The 21032-nt window shown below is 38.0% G+C and overlaps 1 long non-coding RNA gene across 1 annotated transcript; it reads right to left on the bottom strand.

Moving 5' to 3' along the window:
• Positions 1–5584: 5584 nt before the first annotated feature.
• Positions 5585–19697, bottom strand: LOC110905437. Its single transcript, XR_002573121.1, has 3 exons — positions 19366–19697; positions 6162–6241; positions 5585–5800 (listed from the first exon to the last, which is right to left on the bottom strand). It is a non-coding gene; the product is annotated as an uncharacterized LOC110905437 (long non-coding RNA).
• Positions 19698–21032: the final 1335 nt, after the last annotated feature.

The following is a 21032-nucleotide window of genomic DNA, read 5'->3' as shown; positions in this document are numbered from 1 at the left end:
CGAATCGATTGAAACTTGTGTAGAAGTTTAAGTGGACAACAATATTGACAATCAGAAGTGAATTTGTTTAAAACTTGAAGTCTAAAAAGGTCAACGGTGTTGATAATATGTCTCAAAAACTGATATGATCCTCTTACACAAACTCACAAAAATATTGTCTGTAAATATTTCTTTATTGCATTTTAACACACTAAAAATATTTCAAAAACCCAAAAAGAATGTGTTTTAGCATAAAATTTTGAAAAATCAAAAAGATTTTATTTCATCTTATTTTCGACATATGATGTTGAAAAGTTGATTTTCAAAATTACGATTGCTTAACATGATGAACAATAGGGTTGGGAGAGTTTGTTTGAAATGAGAAATGACTTTGAAATGATTAAATGGTTCATTAATTTGAAACCAAATTTGAGTGTTACGAATACAAGTGGTTAAGCAGAGATTAAAATTGTTATAAATAAAAACCTTATGTTTTAGGTAGAGTATGTGCAGGTAAAAAGCTTTGAAAGAGCTAGGTTTCGACTCCTCAGGATTTCCGCGTAAGCATATGCAGATTAGAGCCAGATTTCTGATTCTGTTGCTACGGAGAGCCAGGAGACGTTTCTGAACCTGTGAAAGATGCAGATAGTGAATTCCAGACTGCGATCCCAGCTTATCAAAAGGGGGAGTCTGAAGACGTTAGAGCCAGATTCAGATTTTGGAACAAAGTTCGAGATAGAAGCTGCTGATGCTGATGAGCTTAAGAAATCAAGAGATCTAATCAAGAGAATTTGAAGAGTCAGGTTGAGATTCTGGAAGAGAAGAGAGAGATTGATAAGGATGCTTACAGAGAAAGACATTTTGGAAAGAGCGTGAAGACTGATCAAGACTGAAGATTCGACACACTGAAGACTTGTCAACATCCAAGGGGGAGTTTGTTGGTGCATATGTCTGTTGACTTCGTCTTGTATCGAGTCATGTAATAGAATAGATAGACTAAGACACGTAGTACGAGAGAAACGGGAAACAGGGCTAAACCAGCAGGTTTATGCGACCTGGCCAGTTCGTGCGAACTGACCAGTTCGTGCGACCTGGCATGTATGGTTCGTGCGACCTGGAGTTTCCTATATATAGTGGGTCTTGGGTCTTCATTTGTAACATTCTGATTCCGGTAGCGAAGCTCTGCCGAAGTGTCGCCAGCTCTTGTAACGTTGTGAAATCAATACAAACGACAGTTATTCTACTTCTAAGTGTTAATCAAGCTGCAATGAAGATCAAATCAATGAATTCCGCCTCTGATTTGGTCTAGAACTCTTCTGATCGACTCATTTAGATCGAATTCCCCGATCCTACAATTTTTTCTAACCTGAAGAGAGTAGAAAAAGTATCTTTTAAAGGCGTGTCTCCAATCCACAAATCTAACCAAAACCTTAGCGTCTTGCCATCTCCAACGATACCATAAAAGAAAGAATTAAATTTCCTTCCATCCAGGGTATTACGTTCGCCCACTTTCACAATTTCGGTCCAACACCTAGAGCCGGCCCAATAGGTTATTGAACCTAGGCCCAAGCCTAGGGCCACCAAATTTGAAGGGCCACCGGTTTTCTAATTTGAAGGGCCACCAATTTAGCAGAACAGGCCCAAATCTCTAAATCATAAACCTAATAACCCAATGGCATATCTCTCAATATGTGAACATTGAAAGCACGTGCAGTGTGCAGCGGTGCAGAAGCCAAGAAGCCAAAGCGGCGATGAGCAATCAAAGTATCCAGGCAATAATCATGGCATCAGGAACGACTCTGCATCATCGCAAGGTAACTAACATCTAACAACCTCTAATAGCGTGCAATTTTCAAACCATTTGTTGTATATCCTCATTGAATCCATCTTCTAAAGCCTTTAATCTTTTATATACACTCTTCAATAATCAACTGCTCCTTTAATCGAAATTGTGATTTGTCGATTTTGCAATTTCGAACTTGGAACAGGAACACACTGCTCACTCTGCTCAGTTTTGCGATTTTCACTATTGTGACTGACTTGGAACTCAGAACACATAGGCGCTCAGACTCTTTTTTTGCGATTTAATTTTATGGTTGGCGATTTAATCGTGTGGCTCTCACTCAGGTCAGACATTCACATCCTCATTTGTTGAATAGGGAACTAGGGTGTATTTGCCCATTTGAATCTCTTGTTTAGGGATTATGCTTATGATAATTTTGCAAAAGGGCCACCATTTCGTAGTTCGATTAGGGCCCCCGAAAACATGGAACGACACTGCCAACACCCGGAATGATTATACGCCATTGGAAGCGATAACCACACATTCTTAGACCGATGACAACCTTTAACGACCCGCTTGTCATATTTACATAATCTATTTTAACTTAGACTAGTTACAATCTAATCTAATATATCTAATATGGATGAATGAGTATTTTAGTTAAATTATATCTAACTAGGTTATATGCCCGTGTGATACACGGGTTGAACAATTTAATATTGATAAGGAATAAAAAAATAATGATAAAACTATAAAGAATGAAATATGCTGAGATGTTTTTTTAATCAAGCTCATTAGGAACTTGCAAAGAAAATAATAAAAATATACAAAATAGATTACTTGTGGGTCAATTCAACCTACCTAATTGATCATGAAATGTCTCTTGTAATAGCTCCATCCACAGATATGTTTATTCCTGGGTATACTATGAAGGGAGAAGAATGATTGATTGACTGGTATGTAATCAATCTAAACTATGTCCTTTGAATGCCAGAAATACCTGCAACTTTGTTGCTATAGAGACAAAGTTCTAGCCTCCATGAATACCTGCCAACTCCTACTTGTTTATTTGGCTGAACGTTGAAGTCCTCCTTTCAGAAACGCATTTTAGTGCACTAAGTAGTTAATGCGGTAAAATATCGAATGTCGGTCAAGGACCGATATTTGAGATATCGGTTATCGGCTTATCGCGGTGGGATATCGGTAATTTTAATATCATGCTAAATTTATATATATAGCAATTTAACACTAACAATTGTAACAAGTAAAAACTGACTAAGACTTAAAACACTAACATTTAACAGTAACAACTAACAATTAAGACTTAAAACACTAATAGCAACAATAAGAAGAAAAATGAAAGGTAGAAATAAGAAGAATGGTATTGATATCGGGAAAATCGGTGATTTATCGATCAAATATCGGTCCTATATCGGTCAAATATCGGACAATATCGCTGATATTATCGGTACCGATATTCTGACCAGTATTTTGTACCGCTATATCAGCACGGGATCGATAATCAATATATAACTGATATACCGGTTGATATATCAGGATATTAACTAGATAATGCATTACATTTAAAACTTGAAGATGATGCATCACATGTCCTTCTTCGTAAATTCCCATTATCTAATGGCTTCTATCATAAGTCACTAATTAACAAAGAAAGCATGTCCACATGCTACATGTGACATTATATGTTTATAGTGATGTAATAGTTACCATAAAAACTTTAAACAAAAAATCAAACTCACCTTGTGATTTACCTTGTCGGCCAAAAGCTTTATAGAATTATAGCATTAAAACTCAACGACCTGTGACATAACACTTAATTTTGTCACAAGTAAAATTTAGTTGTCTTTTATCTCATGAAGGTCAAATTTGTTCATATCTAAAAGTTTAGCAACAAAGAGAAGTGATCAAACGGGCTGAAGGTTTCCCGAATCTAAAAGTTTAGCAACAAAGAGAACTAATCAAACGGGCTGAAGGTTTCCCGAAGTATATTTTTAGTGCATACAAAGTTCTAAATCTTTTTATTTAGAGAACAGGTTAAACAGGTTGAACATTTCCCAAAGTCTACAACCGTAATTAATGCATTAGTTATTTATAAAAAAAAATGCCACATATACCCGGTATAAAAATAAAGAGTTAATTGCACAGATGGACCCTGTGGTTTATAGCTAGTTTCGCCTTTGAGTACTAACTTTTTTTTTTACATGTTTAGGTTTCATGGTTTCAATTTCGTAACACCTTTGGGTACTAACACGAAACTTAGTTAATTTTTATGTTAAAATTCAGTAAAATGACTAAAATACCCTTCTATTTTAAGATGACCATTTGTGTCATTACTATATTTTTAATTCCAAGGATCATTTATGTCATTAATCTATTTTAGTTTTTATATAAAGAAATAAAATAAATCAGATTATAAAATCCACTACCCCATTCATTACAAGATCAATTTTGGTTCTTTTTCGTAAAGTTCAAATCTTGTAAATATTGATTGCATGGTCTAAGTCGTTGGAAAAGCACCTATGCATCAAAGCAAACCAATGGTTGCTGCCGGGGCGTCACAATCATTTTTATTTTATGTTTGCTTCAAGTACGTTCCGTTATTTTCTATGAAATTGCGTTTTTTTGTATTATATGAAACGAAAGTTTGAATCCGATGAGAAAGTATACCGTTCACATATTTGAATATTATAGTTGAAGAAAATGACTTGTTTATACAAAAAGGAGTTGGTTTGATTAACTGGTTACATCGACCTGCTTTAATCAATTAATTTCTTATTGTTTACGTATCATCTTCTAGTTAAGCACTAATTGTCGGTCCATACTAGCTTTTTGTGTGCAATATATTTTATTCATTCTAGTTAGACCCAGTAATTAATGTATAGTTTATTTTTCCGGCAACCGTGACCGGAGGTTGAGGTTGAGGTTGAGGTGATGGTGATGGGGGAGAGAATGGGGTAGTGGGATTTTATAATCTGAATTATTTTATTTCTTTATATAAAAACTACAAATAAAGTAATGACACAAATGGTAATGACACAAATGTTATTTTACTGAAATTTAACATAAATATTAACTAAATTTGGTGTTAGTACCTAAAGGTGTTACGAAATTAAAACCATAAAACTGAACCTGTTAAAAAAAAATTAATACTCAAAGACGAAACTAGCTATAAACCAAAAGGTCCATCTGTGTAAGTAACTCAAAAATAAAATAAAAAAGTATGAAAAAAGTGCCACAAATCATCTTCACACCTTTTAGTGATTTTGGATATCATGAAATATAAATGCTTCCCTCTATTACTACCAACACCGCTTCCTCCCACTAATGTAGTAAGCACACCATGCCTATATGCTCCAGTAACATTAACCAATAATTATAGTCTATCTTCCACAACACCTTGCTGCTTCAGTTCATAAATATATAATTATATGGCATTAGCCATATATTCCAACAAAAAGAATAAATTGAGAAACATGAGGGAAAGTTACACACCAGAAGACATCAATGTAATATTTTATATTGTTAAATGCAATGTTTTAAAATCCGGTTTTTATAGCGTACTGGATTAGGATCAGAAACAGTTTAACTGGGTGTATCGAGCAGTTCAACTAGGTGTACCATATGGTTTAACCAGTTCTATTGGATGGTTCAACATGTTAAGCTACGGTTTCTTCACGCTCTTGCAATGTCCACACTAAGTTTTGATGCCAAAATCAAGTTAAACTTCTTAATTTCTAATCAGAGTCTAGCAACATAAGTATTTTGCATCTAATTAATCTACATTAGGTTTGAAGTTATTAGTCAATCTAATAATAAATATATTAAAAACAACACGTTCTAATGTAACATTAGTTGAATATTTTGTGTATAAGTTGTAAGTGCATTGCAACAAACCATGAAATCATACTCTTCACAATCAGCGTGTCTGAACCAATACCTCTGACCCAAATCTCATAATCCATATTATCATCATATATATCTTCCATTTCATCATCTTCTTGATAGTATGACTTGATTCTGCATGATAAATAAATTCATCATGTATCTGCGTATTGAAATTTTAATAAATGATTACAATGGCATGATATTAACAACTTTAATCCAATTGAATCAATACAACTTTAATCCAATTGAATCAATACAAATTAACCACATAATTATGGATTCCATCCAATTGAATCAATACAAATTAACCACATAATTATGGATTCCACATAATTTGTTGATTAATTCATATATCACATGTCATAACAGATTAACACCACGGATTGCACGATGATGATGAAGAAGATCATCAAGATGAATAACGGGGCTTAGCCAATTTGGATGATAAAAAAATAGGACTCAATTTGGATAATCAAACCGTTCAGATACTTACCTTGTTTGAATTAGGGTTCAAGTTTGAGAAAAGGGCTATAAACAACTGGCGATTGAGTGTAGAAGGAGGACGTGTCAAGTCTTTCATGTCACACCCCCAAATTACCACATAGGGAGTGTCCCTGTTAGGCGTGTGACATACCAATAACGAGCCACCAATTACATTGAACCCATACAAGTTATAAATAAAATCCCCATTATTAATAAAAACATCTTCAACAAGTTTTAATCGAAAATCAATAAGTTCAGCGGAAGCAAATAATAAACCAAGTTAAACTGTTTCAAAACCAAAGTATAGTTTCCTGAAATCAATCGCATAAATCCTTCCTGTCGACCCACGACCACTCCAGCTACTCCAAACAGCAAGTTCCCCATCTCCAAGATATCTAACGACCTGCGAGCATGCAACAAGTATATCAGACAACGCTGGTGAGTTCATAGGTTTACAAAAACGTCGTTTACCAAGTATGTAGTTAATTCATTGAAGTTAATTCCGAAAGTAATGATGAAAACAATGTTGATAATACCCCAATACAAGACGGCTTCTGATTATTTTGCCCTTTCTCCAATGCTCCTATCAAAGCATTGGTCATGACTAGGTCATTAGTTCAACACCCGTTCTCCCAGATACGGGGTGAGGTTGCCAAACCTAAGTAGCGCTACTAACTAATACCATGTTACCTTCCAGGTAACCAAACAACACGGAGGGACTTTAAAGGTGATAGGAAGAGTATATTATCCAACATTCCCGTTTTAACCCAAAAGACTTGTCCTTCCCAGGAATACCCACTGACTGTCCCAACCACTGGGACGCATGCTCAAGAAAGATGAACTCACCTTTGGTTTGCTCGGTTAGAACTATTACGTCCTCACTTTAAATGTTAAACCCGTTATACGCGACCTAATGTATAGTAAACGTAAGTACACATGCACAGGGTTATGCAATGTCCTAGTGTTTCCAAACAACTCAAGGTTTAAGTGATCCAGGTTAACCAGCTGTCATATCATAACATGCACGTAATATTATATATCTTTAAGTCCATTGACACATTTCTGCCATCAAACACATAATCACATACTACAATGAGCACCTAACATAAGAAATCCTAAATCAACAGATAGCATTTACACATGTATACTGAATTAGTCATATCTCAACATAGCATGTATACTGAATTAGTCATATCTCGTTACACACAATATGCCATTATAATCCAAACACCTAACATATAACGCCAATGTTTTCCCCTACATTCTACCCGACCCACATATATGTATAACCCACACCAACTACGGCCCAGGCTCACCCGTCTATAACCCGACTAAACTGTGCGATTTCCCCACGTGTTCGGCCCAAACTGTACAATAGCCCAAGTGTTTGTGCAACCCAAAGATGTCTATATATTTACATGAATGTTACACGAATCAAAACTACATCCTTATTCAGTATTTACTATCATAATACACACTGGATAGAGAGGCAAGACTTCTGGGCCGATAACACACATGAATTGGTGAACAAAAAGTCAACATGTATGCACGCAGCCATAGGAGACTTGAACATCACATGAATTGGTGAACAAAAAGTCAACATGTATCATTCATTAAAACATTAACATACATCACGACAAAAGTGGCTGCAAACTTCAATATTTACTATTATAATATACTTACACCTCAATAAATTTGGCTAGCAATGGCCGACAATTGATATATGCACACAACACCATTGGGCCGATAAAGTGGCTGCCATTGCACATAAAATCCTAACACAAAATTCACAAAACTTGAACATGATTGGGCCGCTCACTAGGAATAGGCTGATCATCAACTTTAATATTTATCATGATTGAAACACTTTCTCTTCATTCAATATTATCAAACATAGCACCCACTTTCCTTCACATGCATTGGACCGATTTTCTTTCCACAACTTTAACAATCAGATTATTATCATTTAATTAGTTTTGTTTCATATTTACAAGCATTAATCGATGGCAATTATCAGGTGAATCCATGTTCAATTCCAATCGAATCAACATAATCATTCCACTATTATTAATCATCGTGCAATTCAAAATCACTAAAAGAATATCAACAACTTCTAACACCTCAACACATAATCCTACCCACTAATCATTAGATAACGTTCATGCAAATAATCACACGTGGTAACATGATCAATCATCACAAATAAACTCAATTAACAAAGACGATAACTGACCGAGAGATGTACGGTGGGAGAGGAGATGACCGGAATCAAGGGGGGGGGGGTGGGCGTCTGCGTCGCAAATCAGGTGAGAAGGAGTAGGGTTTAATTTATTATATGTGATCTTGTTACGTATTCATAATATATAAGGTATTCATAATATATAAGGAGAAGGAGTCAGGCCTAATGTGTTTACAAACCAAACAAGGGTTGGGCCGAGATTACATAACGGAAAGCGACCCATTGACTTTTCTTTCTACTGAACTTGTATAGGCCCACAACATTGAACGTGTAGTTATCCTACACAACTAACCCACATACACAATTACTTAATCACACTCACACAGAATAGCCCATATAAATCCATAATTAAGAACAAGAAATCATACCTACGTAAATATGGGTTGAATGAGAAGGTTGGGTCGATTGGTTCACACTTGATGGATTGGGCCGAGAGGAAGCAACATATACAAAGAGTGGGCTCAGGTGTTTCGAGTGGGCACAAGTGTGAGGTTGAGGTGAACGTGTGTGCGTGTGGCCCATCTAAATCAACTAGACATCAACATACACAAACACGTTTTTCATTAAACAAGTTTATCATTGACACGAGCTTTTAACCAATTAAATCATAGCGAGGAACGCAAACGAGAAATAATAAGGAATCATGATCGCGAGACTAAGAGACACCGACCTTAAAAGTTTGGGTTGTCACATCATCCCCAACTTGAAAGAAATTTCGTCCCGAAATTTAGCACGTAGTTACTGAGGAAGCTAGTTTTGTTAAGCGTTTTCGCGGGGTGTCACATCATCCCCAACTTGAAAGAATTTTCGTCCCGAAAATTGATCTAAAACAATGGCTTGAAGTGAGTTCTGACGAACTCGATCTATAGATACCTTACAACGCTTGGGGGGGGGGGGCTAATCTTGTGATCGGTGGGAATCGTGGTATGGTTGTTAGCGTTTTGTTATATCAGTTGCCAATCAAAGAAACAGGGAATTAATGAGGTCCATACAAAGAATCGAGCGAAACAGGGGTCCATTAAACATCCGAAGGATTTGGCCAGCAATTTGTTGTCTAGAAATAACTTCCAGTAGTGGTGCATGGCGTCATGGCACAACAGGGAGGTTCGCCACAATGCGGTCGCGCGAGTGTATCATTTGTCCAAAACAGAGTTTGGTGGGTAAAGATTAGTGTTGCAAAACGACAAACGCGTGTAACTGGGACTCTGAATTAAGCCATCATGGTATATCGCTGTATCATCGGTACTCTCGGATAGAAGTGATGCTCCGCGTGTTGTAGGGTTGGGTTTCAAAAGCTGAAAAGACGTTTCCCCGATTTTATTTCTCAGGAATTCACAGCTCCCCGCTATGCTAAGGGGGTTGAAGTTGCGAAACCTTCAAAAGTCCTATGATGAAGCTGTGATAGTGTCCAGTGAATCCAAGGGATTGCTGTACCCCAGAAGGAAATCGGGATTTGCATAAGGTAAATTCTAGAATTCCACCTAACGATGTGGAGGTAAACCAGGTAACTCTTTAGAAGGCACGTCAAAAATTTCACGAATAACATGAAGATACTCGATCTTCCTTTCTTAAAGTGGCGAATCGGTGACGAGAGTTAGAATAGCAGGGTAGCCCTTCAGTAGACACTTCTGGGCTTTCATGACTAAGACGAGGCCAACAATGTGATGATCTTAAACTGATAAGGATTCCTCACTAGGGAGAGGGATACGCACGATTTTCTCTTTACAGAGAATTTCCGCTCAACGACTACGTCAAAACTTACAAGAATATACGGAAGTAGGTCAATGTCGAACACCTGACCCACGAGATCAAGTTTGCAACCAAAAGAACATGTGAAGCTTCTATCGATTTACTATCAGTTAATTCTACGACATGCTTATTTACAAGAAAGGTGGGAGTCAGTCCTAATTGACGGCTGAACCCTAGGGCACAAAGTTGCTAAATCATTTGACCTCCTAGTGTATGCTTCAATCTCAGATCCCTCCATTTTCAGATTGTAGAACTCGTTCTCCAGTTTCTGAATCTCGTCACGAGGGCAATACTCCTCTCGCATCAGCTCCTTGAAATCATCCCAGGTAGTGGCATTCGCCATCTCAATACCCAACATTTGCACTTGGGCATTCCACCAGGTTAAGGCACCATCCTCCAAAGTGCCTGTAGCATACTTCACACGGTCCCCCGCGGGACAGTTGCACATAGCAAATACCGATTCAGCCTTCTCGAACCAACGTAAGAGTCCCACAGCCCCTTCAGTCCCACTGAAGGTCTGTGGCTTACAATCCATGAACATCTTGTACGTACAAGCAGGTGGATGGTTTTGATTCGCAGGTTGACCAGCCTGGTAAGCCGCTAGGGCTTCAGCTACACGAGTGTTGATCAAGTCGGTTAATTCGGCCTGGGTCATAGCAATGTGACCACGTCCACCACCTCGGCCTCCTCCACGTCCACTCATGGTTCTAAATAAGAGAAGGGAACTACCTTAAGGGTCGAAATGAGGTAAAAGTCGAGTATCACATTGAAATCTACAAACTAGCAAGTTTACACACAATAGGGCAGAACCCTTCCCACACTCGTTAAGCCTCACTGGGATTTGCATACACCTCGCGTTATTATTATGTGTGCACCCATAATAATAAGGCGATTTGCATGCTTATCTCAGTGCCTCTTAACTTGCGCTAAAAGGTTCCCCACATTCAAATAGCAAGCGAAAGGTTTTATAGGATCAAGAATCACAATAGTCGAAGGGAAGTGTCACACTAGCAGTTCACATAACAGGGGTTGGTAATGTAAAGGCTCATGCTGTTGCGCCAAGTGCGCATTCACGTGTAATGTTATATATAAGTGTACACTAGATATACTATGCAATAGTAAATGAGAAACGAACCTTGCAGTCTGGAGCTGAGTATCATGGTCGATTTCGGTCCTGTTCGGTTATAGTCTGGTTTTATGAAAACGTTTTAAAACCAAGTTCACTATAACCAATGGCTCTGATACCAAACTGTCACACCCCCAAATTACCACATAGGGAGTGTCCCTGTTAGGCGTGTGACATACCAATAACGAGCCACCAATTACATTGAACCCATACAAGTTATAAATAAAATCCCCATTATTAATAAAAACATCTTCAACAAGTTTTAATCGAAAATCAATAAGTTCAGCGGAAGCAAATAATAAACCAAGTTAAACTGTTTCAAAACCAAAGTATAGTTTCCTGAAATCAATCGCATAAATCCTTCCTGTCGACCCACGACCACTCCAGCTACTCCAAACAGCAAGTTCCCCATCTCCAAGATATCTAACGACCTGCGAGCATGCAACAAGTATATCAGACAACGCTGGTGAGTTCATAGGTTTACAAAAACGTCGTTTACCAAGTATGTAGTTAATTCATTGAAGTTAATTCCGAAAGTAATGATGAAAACAATGTTGATAATACCCCAATACAAGACGGCTTCTGATTATTTTGCCCTTTCTCCAATGCTCCTATCAAAGCATTGGTCATGACTAGGTCATTAGTTCAACACCCGTTCTCCCAGATACGGGGTGAGGTTGCCAAACCTAAGTAGCGCTACTAACTAATACCATGTTACCTTCCAGGTAACCAAACAACACGGAGGGACTTTAAAGGTGATAGGAAGAGTATATTATCCAACATTCCCGTTTTAACCCAAAAGACTTGTCCCTCCCAGGAATACCCACTGACTGTCCCAACCACCGGGACGCATGCTCAAGAAAGATGAACTCACCTTTGGTTTGCTCGGTTAGAACTATTACGTCCTCACTTTAAATGTTAAACCCGTTATACGCGACCTAATGTATAGTAAACGTAAGTACACATGCACAGGGTTATGCAATGTCCTAGTGTTTCCAAACAACTCAAGGTTTAAGTGATCCAGGTTAACCAGCTGTCATATCATAACATGCACGTAATATTATATATCTTTAAGTCCATTGACACATTTCTGCCATCAAACACATAATCACATACTACAATGAGCACCTAACATAAGAAATCCTAAATCAACAGATAGCATTTACACATGTATACTGAATTAGTCATATCTCAACATAGCATGTATACTGAATTAGTCATATCTCGTTACACACAATATGCCATTATAATCCAAACACCTAACATATAACGCCAATGTTTTCCCCTACATTCTACCCGACCCACATATATGTATAACCCACACCAACTACGGCCCAGGCTCACCCGTCTATAACCCGACTAAACTGTGCGATTTCCCCACGTGTTCGGCCCAAACTGTACAATAGCCCAAGTGTTTGTGCAACCCAAAGATGTCTATATATTTACATGAATGTTACACGAATCAAAACTACATCCTTATTCAGTATTTACTATCATAATACACACTGGATAGAGAGGCAAGACTTCTGGGCCGATAACACACATGAATTGGTGAACAAAAAGTCAACATGTATGCACGCAGCCATAGGAGACTTGAACATCACATGAATTGGTGAACAAAAAGTCAACATGTATCATTCATTAAAACATTAACATACATCACGACAAAAGTGGCTGCAAACTTCAATATTTACTATTATAATATACTTACACCTCAATAAATTTGGCTAGCAATGGCCGACAATTGATATATGCACACAACACCATTGGGCCGATAAAGTGGCTGCCATTGCACATAAAATCCTAACACAAAATTCACAAAACTTGAACATGATTGGGCCGCTCACTAGGAATAGGCTGATCATCAACTTTAATATTTATCATGATTGAAACACTTTCTCTTCATTCAATATTATCAAACATAGCACCCACTTTCCTTCACATGCATTGGACCGATTTTCTTTCCACAACTTTAACAATCAGATTATTATCATTTAATTAGTTTTGTTTCATATTTACAAGCATTAATCGATGGCAATTATCAGGTGAATCCATGTTCAATTCCAATCGAATCAACATAATCATTCCACTATTATTAATCATCGTGCAATTCAAAATCACTAAAAGAATATCAACAACTTCTAACACCTCAACACATAATCCTACCCACTAATCATTAGATAACGTTCATGCAAATAATCACACGTGGTAACATGATCAATCATCACAAATAAACTCAATTAACAAAGACGATAACTGACCGAGAGATGTACGGTGGGAGAGGAGATGACCGGAATCAAGGGGGGGGGGGGTGGGCGTCTGCGTCGCAAATCAGGTGAGAAGGAGTAGGGTTTAATTTATTATATGTGATCTTGTTACGTATTCATAATATATAAGGTATTCATAATATATAAGGAGAAGGAGTCAGGCCTAATGTGTTTACAAACCAAACAAGGGTTGGGCCGAGATTACATAACGGAAAGCGACCCATTGACTTTTCTTTCTACTGAACTTGTATAGGCCCACAACATTGAACGTGTAGTTATCCTACACAACTAACCCACATACACAATTACTTAATCACACTCACACAGAATAGCCCATATAAATCCATAATTAAGAACAAGAAATCATACCTACGTAAATATGGGTTGAATGAGAAGGTTGGGTCGATTGGTTCACACTTGATGGATTGGGCCGAGAGGAAGCAACATATACAAAGAGTGGGCTCAGGTGTTTCGAGTGGGCACAAGTGTGAGGTTGAGGTGAACGTGTGTGCGTGTGGCCCATCTAAATCAACTAGACATCAACATACACAAACACGTTTTTCATTAAACAAGTTTATCATTGACACGAGCTTTTAACCAATTAAATCATAGCGAGGAACGCAAACGAGAAATAATAAGGAATCATGATCGCGAGACTAAGAGACACCGACCTTAAAAGTTTGGGTTGTCACATCATCCCCAACTTGAAAGAAATTTCGTCCCGAAATTTAGCACGTAGTTACTGAGGAAGCTAGTTTTGTTAAGCGTTTTCGCGGGGTGTCACATCATCCCCAACTTGAAAGAATTTTCGTCCCGAAAATTGATCTAAAACAATGGCTTGAAGTGAGTTCTGACGAACTCGATCTATAGATACCTTACAACGCTTGGGGGGGGGGGGCTAATCTTGTGATCGGTGGGAATCGTGGTATGGTTGTTAGCGTTTTGTTATATCAGTTGCCAATCAAAGAAACAGGGAATTAATGAGGTCCATACAAAGAATCGAGCGAAACAGGGGTCCATTAAACATCCGAAGGATTTGGCCAGCAATTTGTTGTCTAGAAATAACTTCCAGTAGTGGTGCATGGCGTCATGGCACAACAGGGAGGTTCGCCACAATGCGGTCGCGCGAGTGTATCATTTGTCCAAAACAGAGTTTGGTGGGTAAAGATTAGTGTTGCAAAACGACAAACGCGTGTAACTGGGACTCTGAATTAAGCCATCATGGTATATCGCTGTATCATCGGTACTCTCGGATAGAAGTGATGCTCCGCGTGTTGTAGGGTTGGGTTTCAAAAGCTGAAAAGACGTTTCCCCGATTTTATTTCTCAGGAATTCACAGCTCCCCGCTATGCTAAGGGGGTTGAAGTTGCGAAACCTTCAAAAGTCCTATGATGAAGCTGTGATAGTGTCCAGTGAATCCAAGGGATTGCTGTACCCCAGAAGGAAATCGGGATTTGCATAAGGTAAATTCTAGAATTCCACCTAACGATGTGGAGGTAAACCAGGTAACTCTTTAGAAGGCACGTCAAAAATTTCACGAATAACATGAAGATACTCGATCTTCCTTTCTTAAAGTGGCGAATCGGTGACGAGAGTTAGAATAGCAGGGTAGCCCTTCAGTAGACACTTCTGGGCTTTCATGACTAAGACGAGGCCAACAATGCGATGATCTTAAACTGATAAGGATTCCTCACTAGGGAGAGGGATACGCACGATTTTCTCTTTACAGAGAATTTCCGCTCAACGACTACGTCAAAACTTACAAGAATATACGGAAGTAGGTCAATGTCGAACACCTGAACCACGAGATCAAGTTTGCAACCAAAAGAACATGTGAAGCTTCTATCGATTTACTATCAGTTAATTCTACGACATGCTTATTTACAAGAAAGGTGGGAGTCAGTCCTAATTGACGGCTGAACCCTAGGGCACAAAGTTGCTAAATCATTTGACCTCCTAGTGTATGCTTCAATCTCAGATCCCTCCATTTTCAGATTGTAGAACTCGTTCTCCAGTTTCTGAATCTCGTCACGAGGGCAATACTCCTCTCGCATCAGCTCCTTGAAATCATCCCAGGTAGTGGCATTCGCCATCTCAATACCCAACATTTGCACTTGGGCATTCCACCAGGTTAAGGCACCATCCTCCAAAGTGCCTGTAGCATACTTCACACGGTCCCCCGCGGGACAGTTGCACATAGCAAATACCGATTCAGCCTTCTCGAACCAACGTAAGAGTCCCACAGCCCCTTCAGTCCCACTGAAGGTCTGTGGCTTACAATCCATGAACATCTTGTACGTACAAGCAGGTGGATGGTTTTGATTCGCAGGTTGACCAGCCTGGTAAGCCGCTAGGGCTTCAGCTACACGAGTGTTGATCAAGTCGGTTAATTCGGCCTGGGTCATAGCAATGTGACCACGTCCACCACCTCGGCCTCCTCCACGTCCACTCATGGTTCTAAATAAGAGAAGGGAACTACCTTAAGGGTCGAAATGAGGTAAAAGTCGAGTATCACATTGAAATCTACAAACTAGCAAGTTTACACACAATAGGGCAGAACCCTTCCCACACTCGTTAAGCCTCACTGGGATTTGCATACACCTCGCGTTATTATTATGTGTGCACCCATAATAATAAGGCGATTTGCATGCTTATCTCAGTGCCTCTTAACTTGCGCTAAAAGGTTCCCCACATTCAAATAGCAAGCGAAAGGTTTTATAGGATCAAGAATCACAATAGTCGAAGGGAAGTGTCACACTAGCAGTTCACATAACAGGGGTTGGTAATGTAAAGGCTCATGCTGTTGCGCCAAGTGCGCATTCACGTGTAATGTTATATATAAGTGTACACTAGATATACTATGCAATAGTAAATGAGAAACGAACCTTGCAGTCTGGAGCTGAGTGTCATGGTCGATTTCGGTCCTGTTCGGTTATAGTCTGGTTTTATGAAAACGTTTTAAAACCAAGTTCACTATAACCAATGGCTCTGATACCAAACTGTCACACCCCCAAATTACCACATAGGGAGTGTCCCTGTTAGGCGTGTGACATACCAATAACGAGCCACCAATTACATTGAACCCATACAAGTTATAAATAAAATCCCCATTATTAATAAAAACATCTTCAACAAGTTTTAATCGAAAATCAATAAGTTCAGCGGAAGCAAATAATAAACCAAGTTAAACTGTTTCAAAACCAAAGTATAGTTTCCTGAAATCAATCGCATAAATCCTTCCTGTCGACCCACGACCACTCCAGCTACTCCAAACAGCAAGTTCCCCATCTCCAAGATATCTAACGACCTGCGAGCATGCAACAAGTATATCAGACAACGCTGGTGAGTTCATAGGTTTACAAAAACGTCGTTTACCAAGTATGTAGTTAATTCATTGAAGTTAATTCCGAAAGTAATGATGAAAACAATGTTGATAATACCCCAATACAAGACGGCTTCTGATTATTTTGCCCTTTCTCCAATGCTCCTATCAAAGCATTGGTCATGACTAGGTCATTAGTTCAACACCCGTTCTCCCAGATACGGGGTGAGGTTGCCAAACCTAAGTAGCGCTACTAACTAATACCATGTTACCTTCCAGGTAACCAAACAACACGGAGGGACTTTAAAGGTGATAGGAAGAGTATATTATCCAACATTCCCGTTTTAACCCAAAAGACTTGTCCCTCCCAGGAATACCCACTGACTGTCCCAACCACCGGGACGCATGCTCAAGAAAGATGAACTCACCTTTGGTTTGCTCGGTTAGAACTATTACGTCCTCACTTTAAATGTTAAACCCGTTATACGCGACCTAATGTATAGTAAACGTAAGTACACATGCACAGGGTTATGCAATGTCCTAGTGTTTCCAAACAACTCAAGGTTTAAGTGATCCAGGTTAACCAGCTGTCATATCATAACATGCACGTAATATTATATATCTTTAAGTCCATTGACACATTTCTGCCATCAAACACATAATCACATACTACAATGAGCACCTAACATAAGAAATCCTAAATCAACAGATAGCATTTACACATGTATACTGAATTAGTCATATCTCAACATAGCATGTATACTGAATTAGTCATATCTCGTTACACACAATATGCCATTATAATCCAAACACCTAACATATAACGCCAATGTTTTCCCCTACATTCTACCCGACCCACATATATGTATAACCCACACCAACTACGGCCCAGGCTCACCCGTCTATAACCCGACTAAACTGTGCGATTTCCCCACGTGTTCGGCCCAAACTGTACAATAGCCCAAGTGTTTGTGCAACCCAAAGATGTCTATATATTTACATGAATGTTACACGAATCAAAACTACATCCTTATTCAGTATTTACTATCATAATACACACTGGATAGAGAGGCAAGACTTCTGGGCCGATAACACACATGAATTGGTGAACAAAAAGTCAACATGTATGCACGCAGCCATAGGAGACTTGAACATCACATGAATTGGTGAACAAAAAGTCAACATGTATCATTCATTAAAACATTAACATACATCACGACAAAAGTGGCTGCAAACTTCAATATTTACTATTATAATATACTTACACCTCAATAAATTTGGCTAGCAATGGCCGACAATTGATATATGCACACAACACCATTGGGCCGATAAAGTGGCTGCCATTGCACATAAAATCCTAACACAAAATTCACAAAACTTGAACATGATTGGGCCGCTCACTAGGAATAGGCTGATCATCAACTTTAATATTTATCATGATTGAAACACTTTCTCTTCATTCAATATTATCAAACATAGCACCCACTTTCCTTCACATGCATTGGACCGATTTTCTTTCCACAACTTTAACAATCAGATTATTATCATTTAATTAGTTTTGTTTCATATTTACAAGCATTAATCGATGGCAATTATCAGGTGAATCCATGTTCAATTCCAATCGAATCAACATAATCATTCCACTATTATTAATCATCGTGCAATTCAAAATCACTAAAAGAATATCAACAACTTCTAACACCTCAACACATAATCCTACCCACTAATCATTAGATAACGTTCATGCAAATAATCACACGTGGTAACATGATCAATCATCACAAATAAACTCAATTAACAAAGACGATAACTGACCGAGAGATGTACGGTGGGAGAGGAGATGACCGGAATCAAGGGGGGGGGGTGGGCGTCTGCGTCGCAAATCAGGTGAGAAGGAGTAGGGTTTAATTTATTATATGTGATCTTGTTACGTATTCATAATATATAAGGTATTCATAATATATAAGGAGAAGGAGTCAGGCCTAATGTGTTTACAAACCAAACAAGGGTTGGGCCGAGATTACATAACGGAAAGCGACCCATTGACTTTTCTTTCTACTGAACTTGTATAGGCCCACAACATTGAACGTGTAGTTATCCTACACAACTAACCCACATACACAATTACTTAATCACACTCACACAGAATAGCCCATATAAATCCATAATTAAGAACAAGAAATCATACCTACGTAAATATGGGTTGAATGAGAAGGTTGGGTCGATTGGTTCACACTTGATGGATTGGGCCGAGAGGAAGCAACATATACAAAGAGTGGGCTCAGGTGTTTCGAGTGGGCACAAGTGTGAGGTTGAGGTGAACGTGTGTGCGTGTGGCCCATCTAAATCAACTAGACATCAACATACACAAACACGTTTTTCATTAAACAAGTTTATCATTGACACGAGCTTTTAACCAATTAAATCATAGCGAGGAACGCAAACGAGAAATAATAAGGAATCATGATCGCGAGACTAAGAGACACCGACCTTAAAAGTTTGGGTTGTCACATTTCAAAAGCAAGGAAAGTATAAAACACACCGAAAATACACTTCTCCTTCCAATTTACATCTTCAGTTTTGTATCTGATATAAAACAAATCAAAGAAAACACGAACTAAAAAAAGAAAAACTAACGAAGAATGTGTGGATTAATCACGCACACGAATCGTTAACCCAGTTGATCGAATCATTAGCAACAGAAGCAATTGAAACGTTGGCTTTAGGGTTTGGCAACAATTTGTAATTAACAAACTGGGTTAACTCCAAACAGAGAAACGGGTAGGATAATCCACGGATGACCCAAATGATGATCCGCAAGTATGGGCGGGAAAAAAAACTCTAGATGCCATGTGTCCCACAAATAGTTTTATTTATTATATATAAAAGATATGGATAAATGTGTGTTTTAGTTAAGAGTAAAATACTTTTTGAGTCCCTAAAATCAAAAAGTTTAACATTTTGAGTTCTTAACCGATAATTTATAACGTTTTGAGTCTAATTTTTAACACTTTTACTTTTGATTTTGATTTTGAACTCAAGTGGTTAAAATCACAAAAACACAGAGGCTCAAAACGTTATAAAACGAGCGGTTAGGGACTCGGGGCCTTAAACTTTTTGATTGTGGACTCAAGTGGTTAAAACCACTAAAACACTCAGACTAGGCTGTAAACGAACCGAACGTTCAGCGAACAATTCGTGAACTGTTCGGCGGGAAGTTCGTTTACGTTCGTTCGATTAGTTAATGAACGAACATGAACAAGTAATTCCGTTCGATTAGTTAAATGAACGAACACGAACAACTGTCTCGTTCGTTCAATTGCGTTCATGAACATTCGGTAACGTGTTTGTGAACATTCATTCATGTTCGTTTGTTTATGTTGTTCATTAAATATTTTTTAGCATTTATTTATTTTATCTAAACCTTTTATATTCCTTAATTCTTATTATCTCATTACTCAAAAAAAAAAAAACATAAAATAGGAAGCCCTACCTCCACCATTCTTTCTTATTATTCACATCGAAAAATACAATTGCACTTCGCGATTTTATCTGTGTTCGTGAACCGTTCATGAACACGTTCATTTCTTTAACGATCGAACACGAACAAAAAATCTCGTTCGATAAGTGTTCATGAACCGTCATGAACACATAATATTCTTAATGAACTGTTCGTTCGGTTCGTTTACAGTACTAACTCAGACTCATAAAGTAATTTACTCTTTAATTAAATTATATGTATGAGAATGTGAATGTGTCATGATTTTATATGTAATTTCCCTAAAATATAACTTTAGTAAACACGCTTTGTATTGATTAAGATTAATTTTCCAACCTTGAACTAGATATCACATCCACTAAATTCAAAGAAGACATGGTCAGACAGAATGTCTATTAAAGGACAACTTTTATATTGGTCCCAAATTAAAGGTCAACAATAACATATACTTATATACCAATAGGGGAATAGGTCATTTTCAAATATAATTTCAAAATTAACGTGTTATGATTCATATTTTGAAACATATACATGTTTTTAAACAACTTTGATTTGAAAGCTGGTATTATTAACTAGATAACTTAAAATGATAAAAATCAATTTAAATTGTTGGACATAATAAGCTTTTCAGAATGTAATCTTTGTTTTTAAAAAGTTCAACTCGTATTTATTTATAGTG

Source organism: Helianthus annuus, chromosome 2 (genome assembly GCF_002127325.2).
Source record: "Helianthus annuus cultivar XRQ/B chromosome 2, HanXRQr2.0-SUNRISE, whole genome shotgun sequence".
In the NCBI taxonomy this organism is placed as follows: Eukaryota; Viridiplantae; Streptophyta; class Magnoliopsida; order Asterales; family Asteraceae; genus Helianthus; species Helianthus annuus.
This window is presented reverse-complemented; position numbering and strand designations above follow the sequence as displayed.